This window comes from Haliotis rufescens, unplaced genomic scaffold, assembly GCF_023055435.1.
Source record: "Haliotis rufescens isolate VD_foot unplaced genomic scaffold, xgHalRufe1.0.p SCAF_31, whole genome shotgun sequence".
Lineage (NCBI taxonomy): Eukaryota > Metazoa > Mollusca > Gastropoda > Lepetellida > Haliotidae > Haliotis > Haliotis rufescens.
In genome coordinates, this window is record NW_025964013.1 from 525,394 (window position 1) to 533,156 (window position 7,763).

Consider the following 7,763-nt stretch of genomic DNA (forward strand, 5'->3'; position numbering starts at 1 on the left):
CCTATGATTGTGGGTTCGAATCTAGGTTCGCCCCGATTATGTTTCTAGGTTTGTCAGCACCATACCCGTGCTCGTGGGTTTCACCGAAGTGGTAAACGTCCGAGACCTGCATCACTTCGGGGTTTCCTCCCACATTAAGCGGACACGCCGTGATATAACTGGAATAATGTTAAAAGCGGCGTTAAACCCAACTCACTCATTCACTCACTCGGTCACTCACTCACTCACCCTATATAATAGTGTTGTGTCATTTCTGTTCACCTGTTGTTTCAGGTTGGAATATGTTTGTTTGTGTTTGTTATTGTTTAACACCACACTCATCAATATTCCAGTTATATGACGGCGGTCTGTATGACGGCGATCCACTCACTTTCACTTCCCTGCTGTTTCCAGCCCTTGCAACCACCATAACAAACACACCTGGCTGTGTGTGAACGACGCAGATTTCTTGAAACTGACTGACAGGTAACATCTATATATGTAAATACAAATATGTACATATCGTACCATTTACCAAGTATTGACAGTTCACAGTAACTAGCATGTTTCCGCACTGAAAACTTCAGAGATAAGAACCTCTGTTATTATCACTGAGTTTTGCTATCACCCCTGTATTTTTGTGTTCGATACTGAGCACTGCCATCATATTATGTTTTGCCATTGAATATTCTCCTAACAATTTCTTATGTACTGCCATTGTAACTGAAACCCTAGTTAATAATTGTAATATTTGCTTGTTGTTTTCACACTAAGTTCTTTTTCGTACATATGTCTGGGTTAACATATTGTTTCAATTTAGGACTCAACACGTAACAATTAATGTACCCCAATACAACCGTTGTCACAATACTATCATTAATAATAATATACCAATAATCTGTGAACATTTGTTTCAAAATTGTGTATTCTATAGAATGTTAATTCATACATTTTATCAAAATTTTGAACAGTGTGCTTTCTGCTCGTAGACTGAATACCTCTCCCCACTCTACCCTTCACGGAGCCCATCCCCGCATCCGTTTCCACAGAAGCCACCTTGTGTCCAGCATCCATCACCGCCCACCTGTAAACATGTGTCACAAGTCGGGAACCTCAGCACCACCATCTTCCGTCTAATCGAAGGAACCCCAGAAGGTATATCTATAAACAGAACGTCACATGTCACCATATCGAAAGTGCATACACCTGATGATGTAAGATCATTGGCGCTGACGGTAGAGCTAGCAGACACACTAATGAGCAGATTATCTACCTATGTCTACCAGGTCATTCTATTTATCAAAGACCATGTTGTGTATGCATGTATATAATAACATTCCTCATATTTAGCGACCATCTTCTAATGTATAAGACACTATGGTATCTACTCCTGGTGTCACGTGATCACCTACTAGTTGCAGAGTGCTTCCGGTAGGAATGGTCTATCCAACACGTGACCCATCACCTAACTTCATCTCTTCCAAGGGGAAACCTACACGGAACAAATCATCAAATATTGTGTTGTTTTTTAATCAATGGAAATACTTCCCGCCACCATACTGTCTTCCATATCAGAGAGAGTTGAGTCTTTCTCTCAGTTTAGTCCTATTAGCAAACGGCTGGTGGCAGCAGGACTTAGTCTACTTATGACATTTGCGCGTGCTGAAATGTTGCTTGTTGCTGTGATAATTCCTTTGTATAGGCTTCGCCCAGACACAAACGCTACAGGGAGTCGGCGTTTTTGAATTCCGAAGGCTGGACTGATCGTTTTAGTAATAATTCTAGTACGATCATGCGTTGTTTCCAATTAATTACCTTCGTTTGGTACCGGATGCTGTTCAGCTCAAAGCCGAAAATGGGAACTAGCAGGAAGCTGTGGCTTTACTTCCTGTCATGAGCACACCTCCCCCTCCCGCTGACAGACCAAGCCTATTCACAGCAGCTCACCATAACCTTCTCACTGAGGGTCAACATTACCTCACGTTAACACACGTAACCTCCTCACGGCGGATCGACCGCCTCCGTGGTCTTGTGGTAGAGCGTCCGCCCGGAGAACGGAAGGTCCGGGGCTCGATCCCAGGCCGCGTCATACAAATAGACGTTTAAAGATGGCACTTGTTGTTACCCTGTTTGGCGTTCAGTATACTGTGTCTGAGTGGGGTATTCATGTTAAACTGCGGCATGGTATCTCAGTGAGCTAGCACTATAAATCGTCATCAGTCCTCACAAGTACAAGCAGCCACACACACACATACACGTGCATGCACGTCGCTATATAAGTGCAATAATCTTGGACGCAACGTTAAACCCAATTTCACCTCACCTCACCTCACCCTACGGCGGATCAACAGTACTTAACGCTGACACAGGTTACCTCCTCACATTGGAATAACGGTACTTACCACTGACACACGTTACCTCCTCACAGCGGGACAACAGTACTTAACACTGACGCACGTTACCTATTCACAGCGGGTCAACAGTACTTAACGCGGACACACGTTACCTACTTACAGCCGGTCAACAGTACTTAACGCGGACACACGTTACCTCCTCACAGCCGGACAACAGTACTTAACGCGGACACACGTCACCTACTTACAGCGGGTCAACAGTACTTAACGCGGACACACGTTACCTACTTACAGCGGGACAACAGTACTTAACGCGGACACACGTCACCTACTTACAGCGGGTCAACAGTACTTAACGCGGACACACGTTACCTTCTCACAGCGAGTCAACAGTACTTAACGCGGACACACGTCACCTACTTACAGCGGGACAACAGTACTTAACGCGGACACACGTTACCTACTTACAGCGGGTCAACAGTACTTAACGCGGACACACGTTACCTCCTCACAGCGGGACAACAGTACTTAACGCGGACACATGTCACCTACTTACAGCGGGTCAACAGTACTTAACGCTGACACACGGTACCTACTTACATTGGAATAACGGTACTTACCACTGACACACGTTACCTACTTACAGCGGGTCAACAGTACTTAACGCGGACACACGTCACCTACTTACAGCCGGTCAACAGTACTTAACGCGGACACACGTTACCTCCTCACAGCGGGTCAACAGTACTTAACGCGGACACACGTCACCTACTTACAGCGGGTCAACAGTACTTAACGCTGACAAACGGTACCTATTCACAGCGGGTCAACAGTACTTAACGCGGACACACGTTACCTCCTCACAGCGGGTCAACAGTACTTAACGCGGACACACGTCACCTACTCACAGCGGGTCAACAGTACTAAAAACTGACACACGTTACCTATTCACAGCGGGTCAACACTTTTTTAAGCTGACATAAGTTACTAACTCATAATTATTAACAGATAACGTTAAGATAGCCGGAGACTGGAGAGGAGTCATTATAGGCTGCCATCAATGCGCAGAGAGAGATGTCCCTGAGAACGGGAAACCTTATTTACGCCGCCATGTTTGTTTGCCGCTTCGCCTATTCATTTGGTTTTCTGAGGACAATATAGATTCGCCAATAAACATAACTGTAGATACTTACCATTACAGTGCAAATTCATTTGTTATTTCGGTCATTTGTAATGTTTGTGAACCTCTGCGTAGGGACCGTTTCAACGCCCCCAACGACGAGTTTTCAAAGTGGGGCGAATGGTTCACGGTCAAGTGATGAAAGCCTTCATCTATTAGACACGTGAATGCTCAGCAGCAGTCACTGATGATGGTTATGCCAGGTTTAATATGCTTCACAATGATTGAAATCAGAGATTCTGAACTTCTGCTGGCCACGTTTTACTTCCCCGTACAGCACCCCCGAACACCCATTGCTCTTCCACACGTTTACCTTTTTTTGCATTTTCTTTTCCCAAATTTTGATTCATCTATCTGAACTGTTTTTCCATTTCAACGAATCTGCTCACTGTCTTCATCCAATATTACGACAGACATTAAACCAGTCAACCTTAGTGTGAGATGATGAATTTTCTAGTTCTCTCCGCACACATTCCTGGGGTGACTAACACACGGAACACTAGGTGATCAGAAGTATAGGGTAGTTACCAGGGAGTGACGAAATAGACGTATCATATTCACTTAGCTGTTCCGTTGCTCATCATGCTTAGCGTACAATTGTAAGGTAATATAGTATTGTGTAAGACCCTTTTTACAAAATCTTTACGTATTTCGACGAGAACTCTATTCGTAGTTTAGCTCAACAAAATCGGAAGAGATCCAAGGAATCCCATTTTCATGTCAATTTTTTATCAGAATACTGTTTTTGTTACCCACCTTTTGTCGCGTGCGATATTAATGTAAGCAAGCTTCACGTGACCTAAGTAATTATGACGTCTCGGGGTCCGGTGTTGTGCATGTGTACAGCACTGTTACCTTGCAACCAATGCTCAGAAACGGAACAGTCTGTGGAAGATTTTATGATTATACTGCAAACATAAACTAACACTATTAATTACCCCTATGAAACAAAATGGGAAGATGGTTTAATAAGTAAAATAAACAATTCGGAATGGGAACTAACAAACAGAATTTTTTTTTAGTGCATTGCAAATTCGGACTAAAGATGGTTTCAACTTTCTATCTTACACAGAATCCTGGGTCTTTACATTTTAAAGATGGGATATACAGACAATGAAATGTGTTCTTTCTGTTAGTCAGAGATTGAAAGCATAACACTTCTTCCATGAGTGCAAGTTACAAGATTAACTGCTTAACTGGATCGAAATTACAACTAGAATATATTTTGTAATTGGCACTAATCACTAGTCAAGGTTGTCACATACGTCCTTTTCAAAATAAGAACCTGTATTGATAGTCCTAGACTCGAATTGTTACAAAGGGAAAGTATTAAAACATATAACATAGATACATCCAATGCTTTTATTGATTGTTAAACAACCACATTAATCTTAATCTGGTCTTTACGTCATCTTCTATTTACATAACCATCTTCTATTTCTGTCATCCGTGATACTAAGGTAAATATAACGCTTATACTGTTGCAACCAATGAAAGTAACCCTTGTATAAATTCACTGATACATCTCAAGAAATGCACTTACGAAGTCCACGCATTTTGTAACATGTCTCTATTATCTGTTCTACTGACTTCGGAATAAACTCAATCCCTGTACAATATGATTACATATGTTGAATGTATGTCTGGAACAAAAGAATGATCATCCCCCTGTGGAGAACGTTGGTCTTTGCTTAACACGCGAACACACTGACCACGAGACCAGCATGTCCAACCTTCCAACACACGGGCCTCAACTCCTTCCTGTGCAAGAGGACTGTGCTTGGCGTGTTCCTTGCTTTTGTCCTCATTGGTGCGAGGTGCCTATAAGTGTACTACACAAAATCAGCCCATTGCCAAACAACGTATGGCTTCCTTGAAATGTCGAATCAAATTGCTGAGTTATAACCATCGAATATCGCAAATCAAATCTAAAATAACAAATCACGTGACTAGGCAAACATGCCCTTAAAAAGGGGAAATTGTTTTAGCTGACAAAACCTGTCCCTAAATACGTTAGTAAACCCAAACCTGATAAACGTGTAATTTCCGAAAGGCGTAAGCACTTAAACAGGGTGAGTTGCGTGCAAGCAATGTGCAGTCCCAGTTCCTGCTTCTGCTGAGTGGGATCGTGGCTGCGTTAACATCATTACCTCACTAACCCGAGCAACACATCAACTTGTGTATACGACGCAGTTGACACTGCTCAAGTACTCACTTACGTTCATACAGCTACATAAACTAACTTGTATTGATAAAGCCATCAGCCGGACACAGGGGAACACCATTTATTAACTGTGCACTGAGGCGATGCAACACTCTTCCTCCCGCCAACAGTGTTAGTGAGTACTAAGACATAACGATAAACAGTCATACGCAAACTGACTCTATGTACCAGCACCACGTGTACGCTCATTCGTTTAACGCAGCGTTCACTGTGCTTTGAAGTTTAATTAGTTTTTTTTATAAATAATGAAAACCAGCTGTCAAACATCAGATATGATATCAGTTAGTTCTGCGTGGCTCCTCAGCCACATATCGTGATAATTCGACATAGGGAATTTGTCCACGTCTTACTCTACGCGCTACACAAACTACAGATGTGTCTACTGTTCATATGTTTACCACACCCGTGACCAATTGTCCGTAGATGTGTTTACTGTCCATGTGTTTACCACACCGTTACACGATGTCCATAGATGTGTGTACAGGTCATGTGTTTACCACACCGTTACACGATGTCCATAGGTGTGTGAACCGTCCATGTGTTTTCACCGTTACCCGATGTCCATAGATGTGTGTACTGGTCATGTGTTTACCACACCGTTACACGATGTCCATAGGTGTGTTAACTGTCCATGTGTTTTCACCGTTACCCGATGTCCATAGATGTGTGTACTGTCCATGTGTTTTCACCGTTACCCGATGTCCATAGATGTGTGTACTGTCCATGTGTTTTCACCGTTACACGATGTCCATGGATGTGTGTACTGTCCATGTGTTTACCACACTCGTTACACCGTGTCCATAGGTGTTAGTATAAGCCGAAACGTTACATTCATTGTAATACAAAGTAGTTTATCAAAAGAACTACCTCCGTTGTATAGTGCATGTATGTTGTGCACTGTTTACATGTCCGTCAGTTTGTACTTTAAAAAGGGGAAATTGTTTTAGCTGACAAAACCTGTCCCTAATTACGTTCGTAAACCCAAACCTGATAAACGTGTAATTTCCGAAAGGCGTAAGCACTTAAACAGGGTGAGTTGCGTGCAAGCAATGTTCAGTCCCAGTTCCTGCTTCTGCTGAGTGGGATCGTGGCTGCGTTAACATCATTACCTCACTAACCCGAGCAACACATCAACTTGTGTATACGACGCAGTTGACACTGCTCAAGTACTCACTTACGTTCATACAGCTACATAAACTAACTTGTATTGATAAAGCCATCAGCCGGACACAGGGGAACACCATTTATTAACTGTGCACTGAGGCGATGCAACACTCTTCCTCCCGCCAACAGTGTTAGTGAGTACTAAGACATAACGATAAACAGTCATACGCAAACTGACTTTATGTACCAGCACCACGTGTACGCTCATTCGTTTAACGCAGCGTTCACTGTGCTTTGAAGTTTAATTAGTTTTTTTTATAAATAATGAAAACCAGCTGTCAAACATCAGATATGATATCAGTTAGTTCTGCGTTGCTCCTCAGCCACATATTGTGATAATTCGACATAGGGAATTTGTCCACGTCTTACTCTACGCGCTACACAAACTACAGATGTGTGTACTGTTCATATCTTTACCACACCCGTGACCAATTGTCCGTAGATGTGTTTACTGTCCATGTGTTTACCACACCGTTACACGATGTCCATAGATGTGTGTACAGGTCATGTGTTTACCACACCGTTACACGATGTCCATAGGTGTGTGAACTGTCCATGTGTTTTCACCGTTACCCGATGTCCATAGATGTGTGTACTGGTCATGTGTTTACCACACCGTTACACGATTTCCATAGATGTGTGTACTGTCCATGTGTTTTCACCGTTACACGATGTCCATAGATGTGTGTACTGTCCATGTGTTTAACACACCGTTACACGATGTCCATAGATGTGTGTACTGGTCATGTGTTTACCACACCGTTACACGATGTCCATAGATGTGTGTACTGGTCATGTGTTTACCACACCGTTACACGATGTCCATAGATGTGTGTACTGTCCATGTGTTTAACACACCGTT